Consider the following 21718-nt stretch of genomic DNA (forward strand, 5'->3'; position numbering starts at 1 on the left):
TCATCTTTTAAGAAAAATATATTTGCTTTTTCATACGTGACAACCCTGCATATTCATGGATTACACCTGACGTCAACCGGGCAGTGTTAGCGTCGACCACCGTTTAATTCAACATTATGTTACTGTCAATGTGGGGCGGAAGGGTAGCCTAGTGGTTCGAGTGTAGAGGTGGCAGGTAGCCTAGTGGTTAGAGTGTAGAGGTGGCAGGTAGCCTAGTGGTTAGAGTGTAGAGGTGGCAGGTAGACTAGTGGTTAGAGTGTAGAGGTGGCAGGTAGCCTAGTGGTTAGAGTGTAGAGGTGGCAGGTGGCCTAGTGGTTAGAGTGTAGGGGCGGCAGGTAGCCTAGTGGTTAGAGTGTAGAGGTGGCAGGTAGCCTAGTGGTTAGAGTGTAGAGGTGGCAGGTAGCCTAGTGGTTAGAGTGTAGAGGTGGCAGGTAGCCTAGTGGTTAGAGTGTAGGGGCGGCAGGTAGCCTAGTGGTTAGAGTGTAGAGGTGGCAGGTAGCCTAGTGGTTAGAGTGTAGAGGTGGCAGGTAGCCTAGTGGTTAGAGTGTAGAGGCGGCAGGTAGCCTAGTGGTTAGAGTGTAGAGGCGGCAGGTAGCCTAGTGGTTAGAGTGTAGAGGCGGCAGGGTAGCCTAGTGGTTAGAGTGTAGAGGTGGCAGGGTAGCCTAGTGGTTAGAGTGTAGAGGTGGCAGGTAGCCTAGTGGTTAGAGTGTAGAGGTGGCAGGTAGCCTAGTGGTTAGAGTGTAGAGGTGGCAGGTAGCCTAGTGGTTAGAGTGTAGAGGCGGCAGTGTAGCCTAGTGGTTAGAGTGTAGAGGCGGCAGGGTAGCCTAGTGGTTAGAGTGTAGAGGCGGCAGGGTAGCCTAGAGGTTAGAGTGTAGAGGCGGCAGGGTAGCCTAGAGGTTAGAGTGTTGGACTAGCAACCGGAATGTTGCAAGTTCAAACCCCCGAGCTGACAAGGTACAAATCTGTCGTTCTGCCCCTGAACAAAGCAGTTAACCCACTGTTCCCCGGTAGGCCGTCATTGAAAATAAGAATTTGTTCTTAACTGACTTGCCTGGTTAAATAAAAAAGTATTTATTGGATGTGTGATAGCGACAGTAGGAAACTGGAACATCAACCCTTCTCTCACATCTCCAGTAGAAGACGCCACTGAACCAGGTCTAGAAATATGATTCAAAAGCAGTCACAGTACACAGTATATGAATATGCTGTCACTCAAAAGGTACGGAATATGATTATGAAGTCACTCAAAAGGTACAGTAAACAGAATATGATACAATACTGTATGTCCCTCAAATTCTAATTTGAAGCCAGAACAGTAGTACCTCTGGACCTCCCAGGGTACGATCTGAATGCTGGATTAATGCAAACAGTAGGTTTAAATCTGCTCAGCTTTCATAACGTAGTCGTTTCTTTTTGCCAGAACTGACTGACATCAATGATTTAAAATGACTGTATCCGTCATGACTGATGTCTCAATGCATCACAGACCCACGGGGTCTATTTAGGTCATTTTTTTTTTTTTGTCCTCTAAGTTTGTTTGGTTCCCATCCACCAGCACCACTCTGCAAGTCTGTTTAGTAGACCCAACAACCTGCTCAGCGGTAACAGTCCTCAACAAAGGACCCAACAACCTGCTCAGCAGTAACATAGTCCTCAACAAAGGACCCAACAACCTGCTCAGCAGTAACATAGTCCTCAACAAAGGACCCAACAACCTGCTCAGCCCTAACACAGTCCTCAACAAAGGACCCAACAACCTGCTCAGCAGTAACATAGTCCTCAACAAAGGACCCAACAACCTGCTCAGCAGTAACACAGTCCTCAACAAAGGACCCAACAACCTGCTCAGCGGTAACAGTCCTCAACAAAGGACCCAACAACCTGCTCAGCGGTAACAGTCCTCAACAAAGGACCCAACAACCTGCTCAGCAGTAACAGTCCTCAACAAAGGACCCAACAACCTGCTCAGATGTAACACAGTACTGAACAAAGGACCCAACAACCTGCTCAGCAGTAACACAGTCCTCAACAAAGGACCCAACAACCTGCTCAGCAGTAACAGTCCTCAACAAAGGACCCAACAACCTGCTCAGCAGTAACAGTCCTCAACAAAGGACCCAACAACCTGCTCAGATGTAACACAGTACTGAACAAAGGACCCAACAACCTGCTCAGCAGTAACACAGTCCTCAACAAAGGACCCAACAACCTGCTCAGCAGTAACAGTCCTCAACAAAGGACCCAACAACCTGCTCAGCGGTAACAGTCCTCAACAAAGGACCCAACAACCTGCTCAGCGGTAACAGTCCTCAACAAAGGACCCAACAACCTGCTCAGCAGTAACACAGTCCTCAACAAAGGACCCAACAACCTGCTCAGCGGTAACAGTCCTCAACAAAGGACCCAACAACCTGCTCAGCCCTAACACAGTCCTCAACAAAGGACCCAACAACCTGCTCAGCGGTAACAGTCCTCAACAATATACATTGCAATGTTGAGGTTAGATGACCGAATGCCTGAAATGGCCCCAATTCACCTGAAATGGAAAACTGCATTTTTAATGAAAAAGAGGAGAGTTCATCAACATGAGTAAAAGCCATTGTTCATCTATTTTAGCATGTGAATGCTGTTCTCCCCCCACCCCCTCACCCCCCCACTCCCTCACCCCCCCCACTCCCTACCCCCCCCACTCCCTCACCCCCCTCACCCCCTCACTCCCCCACTCCCTCACCCCCTCAAAAAATAAAAAGTTGCATTCCGTCTGTTGTCTTTTGTTAATCACGGGGGCTTGGACATGCTGTGTGAAGCCAAGGAAAAGGAGGCAAACCAGTCTGCATCTCCAATCGCACCCTATTCCCTATATGGTGCACTACTTTAGACCAGGGCCTATAAGGCTCTGGTTAAAAGTAGTGCACTACGTCGGGAACAGGGTGCCATCTGGGACACGGTCTCTGTCTGCTCTGCAGCGAGTGGCGCTCAGGAAACACATGGAACAGATCTACCGTTTTGGCCTCCACAGCTCTGCCACGTCTCACACAACCGCTCAGAGACTCTCCGTACCACAGCCGACTGCTCAGACCGTTACGACAACTCACTGCAGGTTTGATCCTGGCCCAGCCGAACCCAGACACCTGGGGAGTGGACCAGCCTACCCCCTCTAGCCTACGGCCAGCATCTCTCTCTGTACAGCCAAAGCTGGCAGACGCCTGGAGGGATGGGGAGTAGACCTGCCTACCCCCTCTAGCCTACGGCCAGCATGCCCATCTGGGAACCAAGCCTCGTCTCTCTCTGTACAGCCAACGCTGGCAGACACCTGGAGGGATGGGGAGTAGACCTGCCTACCCCCTCTAGCCTACGGCCAGCATGCCCATCTGGGAACCAAGCCTCGTCTCTCTCTGTACAGCCAACGCTGGCAGACGCCTGGAGGGATGGGGAGTAGACCTGCCTACCCCCTCTAGCCTACGGCCAGCATGCCCATCTGGGAACCAAGCCACGCCCCTCCACCTCCACCGACCTCTTGGTGAAAACTAACTGAAGGGTTTTTTAACACGTTTATATTTAAATCATTTAGCAGACGCTCTTATCCAGAGAGACTCATCTGAAGGGTCAAGGAAAAGTGTTGGTTCCGGAACAGGGGGTCGAGGTGAGGAGGGAGATTATTTAAGATACTCTTTGAAGAGGTACGGTTCCAGGTGTTTTTTTGGAAGGTGGACAGAGACTCTGCTGTCCTAGCATCAGGGGGAAGATGGACAGGGACTCTGCTGTCCTAGCATCAGGGGGGAAGATGGACAGGGACTCTGCTGTCCTAGCATCAGGGGGAAGATGGACAGGGACTCTGCTGTCCTAGCATCAGGGGGAAGATGGACAGGGACTCTGCTGTCCTAGCATCAGGGGGGAAGATGGACAGGGACTCTGCTGTCCTAGCATCAGGGGGAAGATGGACAGGGACTCTGCTGTCCTAGAATCAGGGGGAAGATGGACAGGGACTCTGCTGTCCTAGAATCAGGGGGAAGATGGACAGGGACTCTGCTGTCCTAGCATCAGGGGGAAGATGGACAGAGACTCTGCTGTCCTAGCATCAGGGGGGGAAGATGGACAGGGACTCTGCTGTCCTAGCATCAGGTGGAAGATGGACAGGGACTCTGCTGTCCTAGCATCAGGGGGAAGATGGACAGGGACTCTGCTGTCCTAGCATCAGGGGGGAAGATGGACAGGGACTCTGCTGTCCTAGCATCAGGGGGAAGATGGACAGGGACTCTGCTGTCCTAGCTTCAGGGGGAAGCTGGTTCCACCATTGGGGGGTGCCAGGACAGAGAAGAGCTTGGATTGGGCTGAGCAGGAACTGCCCTTCCATAGGGGTGGGAGGACCAAGAGAAGAGCTTGGATTGGGCTGAGCAGGAACTGCCCTTCCATAGTGGTGGGAGGACCAAGAGAAGAGCTTGGATTGGGCTGAGCAGGAACTGCCCTTCCATAGGGGTGGGAGGACCAAGAGAAGAGCTTGGATTGGGCTGAGCAGGAACTGCCCTTCCATAGGGGTGGGAGGACCAAGAGAAGAGCTTGGATTGGGCTGAGCAGGAACTGCCCTTCCATAGTGGTGGGAGGACCAAGAGACCAGAGGAGGCAGAACAGAGTGCTCGAGTTGGGGTATAGGGTTTGAGCACAGCCTGAACGTAGGGAGGGGTAGTTTCCTCACGCCAGTCAGGAGTAAAGCCTACACACTAGACCTATTCTGTCAGCTCTTCTTGGAAGCTGCCGTCTCAATACTGTGAAATGGTTAACCGTCCTGTGGTACTTCCTAGAAGTACATCTGGAAAACCAGTTGTGTTTATATGATGCTGATCCCTGGAGATTTTCAGCCTTTGGTGGAACGAGAAGGAGTCCCCGGGAGGGTTTGAGGGGGTACAACGACATCCGCGTCCCCTATATAGTGCACTATAGAGCCATAGGGCTCTGGTCAAAAGTAGTGCACTATGTAGGGAGCTAGGGTGCCATTTGGGAGACCCTTTTGAGAGGAGAGGTCTGTGGTAAATCCCATTTCATTGACACTACTGCTCCTTAGATTGGTTATCCAGTCACAACCATTCAGTAGTGGGCATTGCAACTTCATCGAATGCAAATAGCATAATAATAAGTATTATAAACAATAACATAATAAAATAGCATGGCCACGACTGTGGACACTTGAAGCCCAGTGAAGTGTATGTGTGTGTGTTCCACAGCCCATCCCTCAGGTGAGCTGAATGTCAGTGCTGACAGAATAATGGTTTCGCTCAAAAGGTCCGGGGGTGGGGGGGGGGACATTCCAAGCATTCCAAACCCTTCTAATTTAAACCATACGGACCTCAACTCTCAACACAATACGACCCAAACCTCTCAACAACAACTAAAAAAAAACACAGGTATTATTTAAAAAACAATGTTCACGTGCTGATTTAAAAAATAAAATGTTTTACCTTTTTTAACCAGGCAAGTCAGTTAAGAACAAATTCTTATTTTCAATGACGGTCTAGGAACAGTGGGTTAACTGCCTGTTCAGGGGCAGAACGACAGATTTGTACCTTGTCAGCTCGGGGGTTTGAACTTGCAACCTTCCGGTTACTAGTCCAATGCTCTAACCACTAGGCTACCCTGCCGCAATCTGCCGTAAGGATGGCCGCTAAAATGTGGCTGAAGAAGTGATCTATTAAACCACCGATGAAACCTGAAGACGTGATCTATTAAACCACTGATGAAACCTGAAGACGTGATCTATTAAACCACTGATGAAACCTGAAGCATAACTGCTGTGCATAACTGCTGTGCCTAAAACTATCATCTTAGACCAGTCCTCAGCTAAACTCACTTGTCTTGTCTTATGATCTTGGCAACCAGAAGCAGTGACGAGAGGCTACAATACAACGGAGAAATATATCTGTCTGACTGCCTGCCAACCTGTATCTCTGAGAGGTTTCTAGTGTGGATTTTGAGTCAGACACAGGCCTTTTGAACAGAGGCCCTGAGCAGTTATAATGGGGGCAGACTGTCTCCTTCTCCTCCCTGCATGGTAGGATCATTAGAACAAACTCACGTGCAGACAAGAGAAGTCTTATGGTTGTTTCAAAGCACTGGTTCCCAACCGCTGATGGGTCTTTCCATAAACTAGGGTACCAGTGAGGATTTCCTGCACTGGACAACTTGTTACAGCTGTTGATAAGTCATTGATAACAACAACAACAACATCATGTCATTACATTAAGATATAAGAGGGGGGGGGGCATAGCAATATTCAATGAAACCTTTCAACATGTTTGGTGAATTATCCTAAATCAGGTGATATAAAATATTACTTTTCTTTTTTTAAAACACACCGTCTGTCTGACTGTTTGTCTGTCTGTACAACTGGGATCCTCAGCCTTCAGTTGATAGCTAGATGGATAGACACGGCCTATTGTTGTAAAAGGATGTACAGCTGGGTACTTCTGTTGTCAGTTTGAGCGCAGTATTTACCTACAGGCCTTTATTAAATCGGATGTATCGGTGCGTCCTGCAAGCCTGTCTGACAGAGTACAGATCATAAAACACATATTGTAGTGTTTTCATGTCCAGGAGTAGATTGAACCCTTATTGAGTCGCCTTTAGAAAAACAGCCTCACCTGTAGCCTACTAAATGTGGGTAGATGGAGGCAAGAATAAATGGATGGAAAGATTGGAAATGGAGTGAGGGAAAGAGATGTGAGGAGGTAAGGAAATAGGAAAGAGGGGGAGGGATGAAGAGGGAAAGAGAGATGTGAGAGGTAAGAAAGGGGAGGGGGGGGTGAAGAGGGAAAGAGAGATGTGAGAGTAGGAAAGAGGAAAGGGGGGATGAAGAGGGAAGAGAATATGAGGAGGTAAGGAAAGACGGGACGAGGGGGGGGGATGAGAGGGGAAAGAAATGTAGGAGGTAAGGAAAGAGGAAAAGGGGGGGGGAGAGGGGAAAGAGAGATGTGAGAGTAAGAAATAGGGAAAGAGGGGAGGGATGAAGGGAAAGAGAATGTGAGGAGGTAAGAAGAGTGAAAGGGGGATGAAGAGGGAAAGAGAATGTGAGGATTAAGGAAAGAGGGAAGGGGGGGGGTGAAGAGGGAAGAGATGTGAGGAGTAAGAAATAGGAAAGAGGGGAGGATGAGAGGGGAAAGAGAGATGTGGAGTAAGAAAGAGGAGGGGGGATGAAGAGGGGAAAGAGAGATGTGAGGATTGTAAGGAAAGAGGGAAAGGGGGGGGGTGAAGGGGGAAAGAGATTGAGGAGTAAGGAAATGGAAAGAGGGGGGGATGAAAGGAAAGAGAGAGTAGGAGGTAAGAAAAGAGGAAGGGGGGGATGAAGAGGAAGAGGATGTGAGGATGTGTAAGGAAGAGGAAAGGGGGGGGTGAAGAGGGGAAAGGAGATGTAGGAGGTAAGAAAGAGGAAAGGGGGGATGGAGGAAAAGAGATTGAGGAGGTAAGGAAAGAGGGAACGAGGGCGAGGATGAAGAGGGGAAAGAGAGATGGGGAGGAGGTAAGGAAAGGGAAGAGGGGGGGGTGAGAGGGGAAAGAGAGATGTGAGGAGGTAAGAAAGAGGGAAAGGGGGGGTAAGAGGGGAAAGAGATGTGCAGGAAGGGTAAGGAAGAGGGAACGAGGGGAGGGGATAAGAGGGGAAGACGAGATATGGGAGTAGGAAAGAGGAACGAGGGAGGGATGAAGAGGGGAAAGAGAATGTGGGAGGTAAGAAAGGGGGTGAAGAGGGAAAGAGATGCGAGAGGTAAGGAAAGAGGAAAGGGGGATGGAAGAGCGGAGAGAGATGTGAGAGGTAGAAGAGGGACGACGGGAGGGGTATGAGAAGAAAGAGAGGATTGTGAGGAGTAAGAAAGAGGAACGGGAGGGTCATGGAAGAGAGAAGAGATTGAGGTAAGAAAGACGGAAAGAGGGGGAGCTGCTTCAATGGCTGCTTGTACAGAGATGAGGAGAGAAAAGAGAGAGAGTGGACGAGGGAGTGTATTGTGTGTGCCCTCGTACGTCTCAAATCGTCAAAGCTCTTCCCCCTTCTAATTTAGGTTTCTTAATGTAACGTAATAAACGTATTAACGTAATAAAAGACAAGCCTGTTGCATGTTGTTAATTCTCCAATAACATGACTCCACAGAGAGTGGTGGTGAGAAGGAGAAGGAGCAGCTCCATGGACCCTTTGTGTCCTGAAGTTCATTTAGCCATTCATTATTGTCATTGGTACGCAGGTCCAGAGATGACATGTGAATAAAAACATAATTCCCTCGTATTTATCTCATGATAATGACATAACACAGGTGTTTTGTGGAGATCAGGAGAAACTCTCTAAATTGGAGATCCCGTATTGATGATAGATTGACAGTAAGGCTGAGACAGCAACGTGGATCAGCACATATGTTTTCATTAATTACGACACTAAGTGATGGTACACAAACATCATTAATTAATTTGTGGTGGGAGCTCATTATCAATTTATAAGTTAAAATGTTAGCAAGCTAAATGTCCCTTACCTTGAACTAAGAGCTCTTGGGGGCATCTAAGCCCTCGTGGGGCATTTAAGCCCTGAAAAATGCCTGACAGACAGCTCTGTCTCCCAGGATGTGTGACACCCCCAAGACCACAGCCAATCGCATTGCAAGCAACGCAGCTAACTTAGCTAGCTTGTTCTCTATGCTGGTTGGACACTCCCTGTTTTATAGGTAGTATTTTTCATGTACAGAGTGGGTGAGCTCCATTCCTGACAAGCTGATCAGATTCAGTAGAATCCTAAGAGGCTGATTAACCAGGATTCTGCCTCGTCAGCTGTTTCATGAGCAAAGCTCCGTAAAGGCAGATTTCATAACAAGCATTAGAGTTTTGAAGATGAGGGAGCAGTATTTATGAAGTTTGGTCACGAGGACGAAAACTAGCATAGTTCGGCTAGCCAGCTAGTTTAGTTAGGGGGAAAACAACTCGGAACAGGCTATAGCTGAACACACATGTGCACTAGGCTAATTCAGGACACACATGTAGTTTTTATGCCCTGATATCAGGAGCTGGCAGCAAAACGTATGGTTAAACAATTCAGAGACAAACGAATACCCACAGATGGCAAATATTTAAAGAGAGAGACTCGATATACAATCACAAATTCAGCTGTAACTGTCAACAGTGAAACAAAATCTTTAAAACGATGTTTGAGTGAACCTGAATCTAGAACATTTATGGTGAAGTCTCTTCTGCACACGGTAGACTCCTCCCCCCTCACCACTCTATTGGACCACAGAGACATACAGAGTAAGCCAATATGGTGTTGATTTAGCTACATACCAGCAGACAGTAAATGGTGTTTAGTTTACATTAGCATTACCAATAAACTACAACAAACGGCCAAAACGTAGACCGTCTGCATCTCCACTAAGTGATGCACTAGCACAATGAAAAATATGGCTATCAGCGTAAATCTCAATATAATAAAGGTCATAAGATTCTTTGTTAAAGTTCGTTGCAACACCCCTAGTTTGGATCTCATTTCACTGCTATGCTGAGCCCAGAGGTAGTTGCATGCCAAGATGAGGAAAATACAGCCAGCAGCCAAACCATAAAGCAGCTCATGGAATAGCCCTCCACGGAGCTGTGGCATATATTTAAGCTGTAATACTATCCATACCTATGCTGTCACCACCAATGTCTCGATCCAAAAAAGAAAGGAAAGGAATCTAGCTTAACCTCCACACTCACCATTGCTTGCACTTTGGGGTTATAGCCTGGGTATCTGGAAAGCTATTTGGGGTATCTGGAAAGCTATTTAGGGTTTTAGCCTGGGTATCTGTAAAGCTCTTTGGGGTATCTGCAAAGCTATTTGGGGTTTTAGCCTGGGTATCTGTAAAGCTATTTGGGGTTTTAGCCTGGGTATCTGTAAAGCTATTTGGGGTTTTAGCCTGGGTATCTGTAAAGCTCTTTGGGGTTATAGGCTGGGTATCTGTAAAGCTCTTTGGGGTTATAGGCTGGGTATCTGTAAAGCTCTTTGGGGTTATAGGCTAGGGTATCTGTAAAGCTCTTTGGGGTTATAGGCTGGGTATCTGTAAAGCTCTTTGGGGTTATAGGCTAGGGTATCTGTAAAGCTCTTTGGGGTTATAGGCTAGGGTATCTGTAAAGCTCTTTGGGGTTTTAGGCTGGGGTATCTGTAAAGCTCTTTGGGGTTTTAGGCTGGGGTATCTGTAAAGCTCTTTGGGGTTATAGGCTAGGGTATCTGTAAAGCTCTTTGGGGTTATAGGCTAGGGTATCTGTAAAGCTCTTTGGGGTTATAGGCTAGGGTATCTGTAAAGCTCTTTGGGGTTATAGGCTAGGGTATCTGTAAAGCTCTTTGGGGTTATAGGCTAGGGTATCTGTAAAGCTCTTTGGGGTTATAGGCTAGGGTATCTGTAAAGCCCTTTGGGGTTATAGGCTAGGGTATCTGTAAAGCTCTTTGGGGTTATAGGCTAGGGTATCTGTAAAGCTCTGTGGGGTTATAGGCTGGGTATCTGTAAAGCTCTGTGGGGTTATAGGCTAGGGTATCTGTAAAGCTCTTTGGGGTTATAGGCTGGGTATCTGTAAAGCTCTGTGGGGTTATAGGCTAGGGTATCTGTAAAGCTCTTTGGGGTTATAGGCTAGGGTATCTGTAAAGCTCTTTGGGGTTATAGGCTAGGGTATCTGTAAAGCTCTGTGGGGTTATAGGCTGGGTATCTGTAAAGCTCTGTGGGGTTATAGGCTAGGGTATCTGTAAAGCTCTTTGGGGTTATAGGCTAGGGTATCTGTAAAGCTCTTTGGGGTTATAGGCTAGGGTATCTGTAAAGCTCTTTGGGGTTATAGGCTAGGGTATCTGTAAAGCTCTTTGGGGTTATAGGCTAGGGTATCTGTAAAGCTCTTTGGGGTTTTAGGCTAGGGTATCTGTAAAGCTCTTTGGGGTTATAGGCTAGGGTATCTGTAAAGCTCTGTGGGGTTATAGGCTGGGTATCTGTAAAGCTCTGTGGGGTTATAGGCTGGGTATCTGTAAAGCTCTGTGGGGTTATAGGCTAGGGTATCTGTAAAGCTCTGTGGGGTTATAGGCTGGGTATCTGTAAAGCTCTGTGGGGTTATAGGCTGGGTATCTGTAAAGCTCTGTGGGGTTATAGGCTAGGGTATCTGTAAAGCTCTTTGGGGTTATAGGCTAGGGTATCTGTAAAGCTCTGTGGGGTTATAGGCTAGGGTATCTGTAAAGCTCTGTGGGGTTATAGGCTGGGTATCTGTAAAGCTCTGTGGGGTTATAGGCTAGGGTATCTGTAAAGCTCTTTGGGGTTATAGGCTGGGTATCTGTAAAGCTCTGTGGGGTTATAGGCTAGGGTATCTGTAAAGCTCTTTGGGGTTATAGGCTAGGGTATCTGTAAAGCTCTTTGGGGTTATAGGCTAGGGTATCTGTAAAGCTCTTTGGGGTTATAGGCTAGGGTATCTGTAAAGCTCTGTGGGGTTATAGGCTGGGTATCTGTAAAGCTCTGTGGGGTTATAGGCTAGGGTATCTGTAAAGCTCTTTGGGGTTATAGGCTAGGGTATCTGTAAAGCTCTTTGGGGTTTTAGGCTAGGGTATCTGTAAAGCTCTTTGGGGTTATAGGCTAGGGTATCTGTAAAGCTCTGTGGGATTATAGGCTGGGTATCTGTAAAGCTCTGTGGGGTTATAGGCTGGGTATCTGTAAAGCTCTGTGGGGTTATAGGCTAGGGTATCTGTAAAGCTCTGTGGGGTTATAGGCTAGGGTATCTGTAAAGCCCTTTGGGGTTATAGGCTAGGGTATCTGTAAAGCTCTGTGGGGTTATAGGCTAGGGTATCTGTAAAGCCCTTTGGGGTTATAGGCTAGGGTATCTGTAAAGCTCTGTGGGGTTATAGGCTAGGGTATCTGTAAAGCCCTTTGGGGTTATAGGCTAGGGTATCTGTAAAGCTCTGTGGGGTTATAGGCTAGGGTATCTGTAAAGCTCTTTGGGGTTATAGGCTAGGGTATCTGTAAAGCTCTGTGGGGTTATAGGCTGGGTATCTGTAAAGCTCTGTGGGGTTATAGGCTGGGTATCTGTAAAGCTCTGTGGGGTTATAGGCTAGGGTATCTGTAAAGCTCTGTGGGGTTATAGGCTAGGGTATCTGTAAAGCCCTTTGGGGTTATAGGCTGGGTATCTGTAAAGCTCTTTGTGACAACTGCTGATGTAAAAAAGAAGGGCTTTATAGAATGCATGTATTTAAAACATGTTTCAATGGCATCAAAAACATAAAGAAAGTATACTAGTAGGAAACTAACTCCGCTGTGATGAAAATAACTTCGGGAAATAAGTAAATGTAGTTGATAAATCTTGAAATAATCTGTGTAATAAATTTGTTTAAATTTAACCTTTATTAACCTTTAGGCAAGTCAGTTAAGAACAAATTCTTATTTTCAATGACGGCCTAGGAACAGTAAGTTAACTGGTCTAGGAACAGTGGGTTAACTGGTCTAGGAACAGTGGGTTAACTGGTCTAGGAACAGTAAGTTAACTGCCTGTTCAGGGGCAGAACGACAGATTTGTACCTTGTCAGCTCAGGGGTTTGAACTTGCAACCTTCCGGTTACTAGTCCAACGCTCTAACCACTAGGCTACCCTGCCGCCCCAGGAGGAATAAACTACCCATAACACTCAGGTGTACTGTACTGACTGCAATATGTTTTCTCCACAAGCTTTAGTGGAAATAACCTTATGATTGTTCCTTTTAATATGTAACATAATATATCTGAAGTGTTTTTTTGAGGTCTTAAAGGCTAACTGCCGTAGGAAAAACTTGTGCTGGGATTATAGCCCAAGGCCGAGGAAGTGGCTTTACAGTCTACATTTACATTTAGGATACATTTATTGTTAACATTCTAGGCCTTACATTCTACATTTACATGTTTATTCCATAGGCTTTACCTTCTACACATTTAGGATACATTCTAGGCCTTACATTCTACATTTACATGTTGAAGTCGGAAGTTTACAAACACTTATGTTGGAGTAATTAAAACTCGTTTTTTTCGACCACTCCACAAATTTCTTGTTAACAAACTATAGTTTGACAAGTCGGTTAGGACATCTACTTTGTGCATGACACAAGTCATTTCTCCAACAACTGTTTACAGACAGATTATTTCACTTATAATTCACTGCATCACAATTCCAGTGGGTCATAAGTTTACATACACTAAGTTGACTGTACCTTTAAACAGCTTGGAAAATTCCAGAAAATGATGTCATGGCTTTAGAAGCTTCTGATGGGCTAATTGACATAATTTGAGTCAATTGGAATTGTACCTGTGGATGTATTTCAAGGCCTACCTTCAAACTCAGTGCCTCTTTGCTCGACATCATGGGAAAATCAAACGATATCAGTCAAGACCTCCGAAAAAAATGGTAGACCTCCACAAGTCTGATTCATCCTTGGGAGGAATTTCCAAAAGCCTGAAGGTACCACGTTCATCTGTACAAATCATGTACAAACCATGGGACCAAGCAGCCGTCATACCGCTCAGGAAGGAGACACGTTCTGTCTCCTAGAGATGAACGTACTTTGGTGCGAAAAGTGCAAATCAATCCCAGAACAGCAAAGGACCTTGTGAAGATGCTGGAGGAAACAGGTACAAAAGTATCTATATCCACAGTAAATCGAGTCCTATATCGACATAACCTGAAAGGCCGTTCAGCAAGGAAGAAGCCCAGACTACGGTTTGCAACTGCACATGGGGACAAAGATCGTACTTTTTGGAGAAATGTCCTCTGGTCGATGAAACAAAAATAGAACTGTTTGGCCATAATGACCATCGTTACGTTTGGAGGAAAAGGGGGAGGCTTGCAAGCCAAAGAACATCATCCCAACCGTGAAGCACGGGGGTGGCAGCATCATGTTGTGGGGGTGCTTTGCTGCAGGAGGGACTGGTGCACTTCACAAAATAGTTGGCATCATGAGAAAGGAAAATTATGTGGATATATTGAAGCAACATCTCAAGACATCAGTCAGGAAGTTAAAGCTTGGTCGCAAATGGACAATTACCCCAAGAATACTTCCAAAGTTGTGGCAAAATGGATTAAGAACAACAAAGTCAAGGTATTGGCGTGGCCATCACAAAGCCCTGACCTAAATCCTATATCCTATTATCGTGGGAAGCTTGTGGAAGGCTACCCAAAACATTTGACCCAAGTTAAACAATTTAAAGGCAATGCTACCAAATACAAATTGAGTGTATGTAAACTTCTGACCCACTGGGAATGTGATGAAAGAAATAAAAGCTGAAATAAATCATTCTCTCTACTATTATTCTGACAGTACACATTCTTAAAATAAAGTGGTGATCCTAACTGACCTAAAACAGGGAATTTTTACTAGGATTAAATGTCAGGAATTGTGAAAAACTGAGTTTAAATGTATTTGGCTAAGGTGTATGTAAACTTCCGACTACAACTGTATATGTTTATTCTATAGGCTTTACCTTCTACACATTTAGGATACATTCTAGGCGTTACATTCTACAATTAGGGTATATTTACCATAACAATCTAGGCTTTAAGCATCACATTCTACATCGGTTTTTAGGATTTAGGTACTTCATTTACTTTAATATTTCAAGCATCACATTCAACATTGATATTCTGGTCTTTACATATTTCTATTCAAAGACAATATCCTGAATGTCATCCTGTGTAGCATGAAGAGTCAACAAACTGATCCTCCTGGGATGCATCTGAGGAGAGGAGAGGAGAGGAGGGAGTGATGAGGGAAGGAGAGGAGAGAGTGATGAAGGAAGGAGAGGAGAGGGTGATGAAGGAAGGAGAGGAGAGGAGAGAGTGATGAAGGAAGGAGAGGAGAGGAGAGTGATGAAGGAAGGAGAGGAGAGGAGGAGAGGAGAGAGAAAGGAGAGGAGAGGAGAGAAAGGAGAGAAGAGAAGAGAGGAGAGAAAGGAGAGAAGAGAAGAGAGGAGAGAAAGGAGAGAAGAGAAGAGAGGAGAGAAAGGAGAGAGGAGAGGAGAGGAGAGGAGAGGAGAGGAGAGGAGAGGAGAGGAGAGGAGAGGAGAGGAGAGGAGAGGAGAGGAGAGGAGAGGAGAGGAGAGGAGAGGAGAGGAGAGGAGAGGAGAGGAGAGGAGAGGAGAGGAGAGGAGAGGAGAGGAGAGGAGAGGAGAGGAGAGGAGAGGAGAGGAGAGGAGAGGAGAGGAGAGGAGAGGAGAGGAGAGGAGAGGAGAGGAGAGGAGAGGAGAGGAGAGGAGAGGAGAGAGGAGAGGAGAGGAGAGAGTGGGATGCATCTGCAGCAGGATGTACTGGAACAGCATCTGGGAACCAGCTGTCCCCCCCCCCCCCCCCCCCTACACTCCAACTCAACTAGGAGATCTGTAGTCGGTCTCTTATTATACAGGGTTCAACCTCTACCTTGATTGAAAACCTCTACCTAAACGGCCACCAACTACAACCAGAGCCACATATTAAGACAGTTTGGCCAGGTTTTGAAACGGACGCCATATGTTAGCGTTTCAATTCTACAAATGTTGGTGAGCAAAACAGACCAGAGAATTTTTGATGTTTTTATTGACTAGCATTCGGGATGTGTTCCCAAGACTTTACTGTGTTGTGGTGTCAATAAATTGCATAGTTGCTTCCACTGGACAACTTCATATGTTTTAAAAACGAATTAGAAATAAACAGCACAAGGGGAGAAACATCAATTATCACTTAATTTCGAAGTGCGTGAAGGTAAATATTCAATGCTTTGCATCTACTATGTTACTTAACAATGATTGCTCCTTGAATCTCTCAATAAATCAGAGACGATTAACTGCTGGAAGGCAGCACTGCAGCAAAAAAATATGTATGCTCTTAAATGGGACTCGTTTCAGGAAACTCGGCAAACGTCCACGCATCACTACTTCACTACTTCGACCGAGTGATGCAGCGGTCGAAGGCGCACTACAGACCCTGGTTCAATCCCAGGCTGTGTTACAGCCGGCCGTGACTGGGAAACCCAGGAGGCGGCGCACAATTGGTCCAGGCTTGTCCAGGTTAGGGCAATGTTTGGCCGGCCGGGATTTCCTTGGCCCATCGTGCTCTAGGGACTCCTTGTTGCGGGCCGGGCGCCTGCTAGCAGACTTCGGTCGCCAGCTGGAAGGTGTTTCCTCCAACACATTGGTGGGGCTGGCTTCCGGGTTAAGCGAGCAGTGTGTCAAGAAGCACCGCGGCTTGACAGGGCCGTATTTCGGAGGACCGCCTCTCCCGAGACTGTAGGGGAGCTGAAGCGATGGGACAAGACTGTAACTACCAATTGGATATCACAAAAATGGGGAGAAAGGGGGGTAAAAGTACCAACAAAAATAAATAAATAATAAGAAAAGCCTTCTTGATCATGTGAACTTTCATGTGCCTTAATAACAAACTTATATGCCACCTGTAAATACAAATAAAATTGTTAAATTAAAAAGCCTAATTGATTTAGCCACGGAAAAAGCCAGGAACCTTACCGCTAGCAATGATTGGCTGAGATAATGGATGGGCTGGGCATGCTGAGAGATGAGTTCGGATTGGTCTGCCATGTAGCAGGCTTCTGTCTATAACATGAGCTGCTCAGTATGTGTAGGTAATCCTTCCTAACGTGGCTTTTTTTTAAAGATATCACGAATAACTGTGTTAATGCTTTCCACTTTCTGGAGGACCGATTTCTGAAATCAGTAGAAGTGGAAGCAGAGTATGATAGCTAAAGAGATGGAGAAACTCAGGCTTGGATTGCAAATATATGCAGACGGAGTTGAAAAGAGAACACACAAAGGCTGTTGTATAAAACACCGGTCTGCGGATTACATCTTCAAACTAAGGGCAACCACAGCATCCGTGACAGAGAGGGAGAAGCGTTCATCCATGTATATGGGTAAGAGAGTCTAGCTAGCTACATTTTCAGATATTATGCGTCTAAAATTTTGTCAGAAAGCCGTTTTCATGGCAAGTTAGCTAACGGTACGTGTATGATCTTATTCATAGTAATATTATTCATATCTCAGAGCCATTTGCATTGCTTGTTATAGCCTAATTTTAGCTAGCTAGTTAACATTGAACCTAGTTGGTTAGCTTTAGCTACATGTAGATTCATGCAGTGTAGTAACATTATGAGTTGTGATTATGGTTCATTGGTTAGCTAGCTAGCTACATGTCTAAAAAAAAGACTCCACTATGTAATGCAGGGTAGTAACGTTATGAGTTGTGATTATAGTTCATTGTTTAGCTAGCTAGCTACATGTCTAAAAAAAGACTCCACTATGTAATGCAGGGTAGTAACGTTATGAGTTGTGATTATAGTTCATTGTTTAGCTAGCTACATGTATAAACAAATGACTCCACTATGCCAGTAACCATTTCACTGTACTGTTTACACATCATGTGTATGTGATAAATAAACATAGATTTGTTTCTAATATAGTGTGTGTTCACCAGAGACGGTAAAGTGAAGAACAACATGACCTGCACCAAAGTCAGATAAGGATGTAACGTCAGGCCAACGAGACAGTGTCCAAGTTATACTCCGGTAGAATGCCCTGTTTTTATTTCGACAACCGTAAGCTATTTTATGTAATTAGCCATTAACTTGTAAATAATGATCTTGTTGAGAGTTTATGTTCCTGTAATAATGAACACTGATTGGCTGAAGTTAAGACATTGTCAGCTATATGATATGGTCATTACTTGAACTGGCTTGCCAGCTAACTTAAGGTTAGCCTGGTTCCTCTCTAGGTTTCTTCCTAGGTTTTGGCCTTTCTAGGGAGTTTTTCCTAGCCACCGTGCTTCTACACCTGCATTGCTTGCTGTTTGGGGTTTTAGGCTGGGTTTCTGTACAGCACTTTGAGATATCAGCTGATGTACGAAGGGCTATATAAATAAATTTGATTTGAGATTTGATTTGTTAGCTAGCTAGCTAACGAGCTACAAAATAACCAAAACATTGTTTAGAAAGTTGCTTTTAGTTGCCTGGTTTGTTAAATTGACGTATACTAAATTCATTTTTAAACGGATGGGTTTACAGGTGTTAAAATACACCTGTTATGCTAATTCAGACCACCGGGCTGCTGATGTCATGCAGCCTGTCATTTTTGTGTTTATACTTTTTCATAACAACAACGACAAGTTTGATGTCGGACGACAATAGAATGTTCATGATGTCACTGCGACAACTGCCTACAGACATGATTGGTTGTTTTGTACACTACCGTACTCACTCAGTTTAGCACATGGCCTCACATGTGGATCCATGAATGGGGCTAAGGCTCAAGAGGGTGTGAACTATGCTGAATGGGTGTAGACAAAGAAGAGCTCTTCAGTAGGTGTACCAAAACATTTAAGGACCATTTTCTCAAAAGTGAGGTTACAAGTTTATCAGCTTTCAAAAGCACAATTACTTTCCCATTGTTCTTCAACTGTAGTGTATGATATACCATTTTCTAGTCTCTACTTTTATCGAATGTAAAAAACACAATTTCAAATGTTGCTACGTAAGACCTGATCGAGCCAGTTGGTCACAAATGGGAATCACCTCTCCCGATTCCCCAGTTACTATTAGACATTATAACATTAGAATAAATCAACAGAGAGAATGTATGGTGCTAGTCATGAAACAATTGAGGCCTGGACAAATAACACTCGACTCTGAAGCCTAACACATCAAAATAAACAATCTATAAAGCCCCAACATAAAACGAAAATATATAGCGCTATTCGGAAACTATTCAGAGCCCAGACCCCACATTTTGTTACGTTACAGCCTTATTCTAGAATTGATTAAATTATTTTTTTGCCCTCATCAATCTACACACAATATCCCATCATGACATCACAATACCCCATCATGACATCACAATATCCCATAATCACAAAGCAAAAACAGGTTTTTAGAAATTATTTTGCAAATTTGTTAAAAATAAAAAACTGAAATATCACATTTACATAAGTATTCAGACCCTTTACTCGGTACTATGTTGAAGTACCTTTGGCAGCGATTACAGCCTTGAGTCTTCTTGGGTATGACGCTACAAGTTTGACACACCTGTATTTGGGGAGTTTCTCCCATTCCTCTCTGCAGATCCTCTCAAGCTCTGTCAGGTTGGACGGGGAGCGTCGCTGCACAGCTATATTCAGGTCTCTCCAGAGATGTTCGAGTCCGGGCTCTGGCTGGGCCACTCAAGGACATTCAGAGACTTGTCCCGAAGCCACTCTAGTGTTGTCTTGGCTGTGTGCTTACGGTCGTTGTCCTGTTGGAAGGTGAACCTTCACCCCAGTCTGAGGTCCTGAGCGCTCTGGAGCAGGTTTTCATCAAGCATATCTCTGTACTGTTGCTCCATTCATCTGACAAACCACTCATACCAATAACACAGACAGACTATTCACACCAACAACACTGACAGACTATTCACACCAACAACACAGACAGACTATTCACACCAACAACACTGACAGACTATTCACACCAACAACACTGACAGACTATTCACACCACAACACTGACAGACTATTCACACCAACAACACTGACAGACTATTCACACCAACAACACTGACAGACTATTCACACCAACAACACTGACAGACTATTCACACCAACAACACTGACAGACTATTCACACCAACAACACTGACAGACTATTCACACCAACAACACTGACAGACTATTCACACCAACAACACTGACAGACTATTCACACCAACAACACTGACAGACTATTCACACCAACACTGACAGACTATTCACACCAACAACACTGACAGACTATTCACACCAACAACACTGACAGACTATTCACACCAACAACACTGACAGACTATTCACACCAACAACACTGACAGACTATTCACACCAACAACACTGACAGACTATTCACACCAACAACACTGACAGACTATTCACACCAACAACACTGACAGACTATTCACACCAACAACACTGACAGACTATTCACACCAACAACACTGACAGACTATTCACACCAACAACACTGACAGACTATTCACACCAACAACACTGACAGACTATTCACACCAACAACACTACAGACTATTCACACCAACAACACTACAGACTATTCACACCAACAACACTGACAGACTATTCACACCAACAACACTGACAGACTATTCACACCAACAACACTGACAGACTATTCACACCAACAACACTGACAGACTATTCACACCAACAACACTGACAGACTATTCACACCAACACCACTACAGACTATTCACACCAACAACACTGACAGACTATTCACACCAACACTACAGCCTATTCACACCAATAACACTACAGACTATTCACACCAACAACACTACAGACTATTCACACCAATAACACTACAGACTATTCACACCAACAACACTACAGACTATTCACACCAACAACACTACAGACTATTCACACCAACAACACTACAGACTATTCACACAAATAACACTACAGACTATTCACACCAATAACACTGACAGACTATTCACACCAACAACACTACAGACTATTCACACCAACAACACTACAGACTATTCACACCAACAACACTGACAGACTATTCACACCAACAACACTGACCGACTATTCACACCAACAACACAGACAGACTATTCACACCAACAACACAGAGACTATTCACACCAATAACACTACAGACTATTCACACCAACAACACTACAGACTATTCACACCAACAACACAGACAGACTATTCACACCAATAACACTACAGACTATTCACACCAACAACACTACAGACTATTCACACCAACAACACAGACAGACTATTCACACCAACAACACTGACAGACTATTCACACCAACAACACTGACAGACTATTCACACCAACAACACTGACAGACTATTCACACCAACAACACTGACAGACTATTCACACCAACAACACTGACAGACTATTCACACCAACAACACTGACAGACTATTCACACCAACAACACAGACAGACTATTCACACCAACAACACTGACAGACTATTCACACCAACAACACTGACAGACTATTCACACCAACAACACTGACAGACTATTCACACCAACAACACTACAGACTATTCACACCAACAACACTGACAGACTATTCACACCAACAACACTGACCGACTATTCACACCAACAACACAGACAGACTATTCACACCAACAACACAGAGACTATTCACACCAACAACACTACAGACTATTCACACCAATAACACTACAGACTATTCACACCAATAACACTGACAGACTATTCACACCAACAACACTACAGACTATTCACACCAACAACACTGACAGACTATTCACACCAACAACACTGACCGACTATTCACACCAACAACACAGACAGACTATTCACACCAACAACACAGAGACTATTCACACCAATAACACTACAGACTATTCACACCAACAACACTACAGACTATTCACACCAACAACACTGACAGACTATTCACACCAACAACACTGACAGACTATTCACACCAACAACACAGACAGACTATTCACACCAACAACACTGACAGACTATTCACACCAACAACACTGACAGACTATTCACACCAACAACACTGACAGACTATTCACACCAACAACACTGACAGACTATTCACACCAACAACACTGACAGACTATTCACACCAACAACACTGACAGACTATTCACACCAACAACACTAGACTATTCACACCAACAACACTGACAGACTATTCACACCAAC

At 45.0% G+C, this 21718-nt stretch overlaps 1 protein-coding gene across 4 annotated transcripts in view; it reads right to left on the minus strand.

The window, feature by feature from the left end:
* Positions 1 to 21718, minus strand: part of cenpp (centromere protein P) — a 160372-nt gene that overhangs the window by 72416 nt on the left and 66238 nt on the right. The window lies entirely within an intron of this gene.

Source organism: Oncorhynchus kisutch, linkage group LG5 (assembly GCF_002021735.2).
Source record: "Oncorhynchus kisutch isolate 150728-3 linkage group LG5, Okis_V2, whole genome shotgun sequence".
Classification (NCBI taxonomy): domain Eukaryota; kingdom Metazoa; phylum Chordata; class Actinopteri; order Salmoniformes; family Salmonidae; genus Oncorhynchus; species Oncorhynchus kisutch.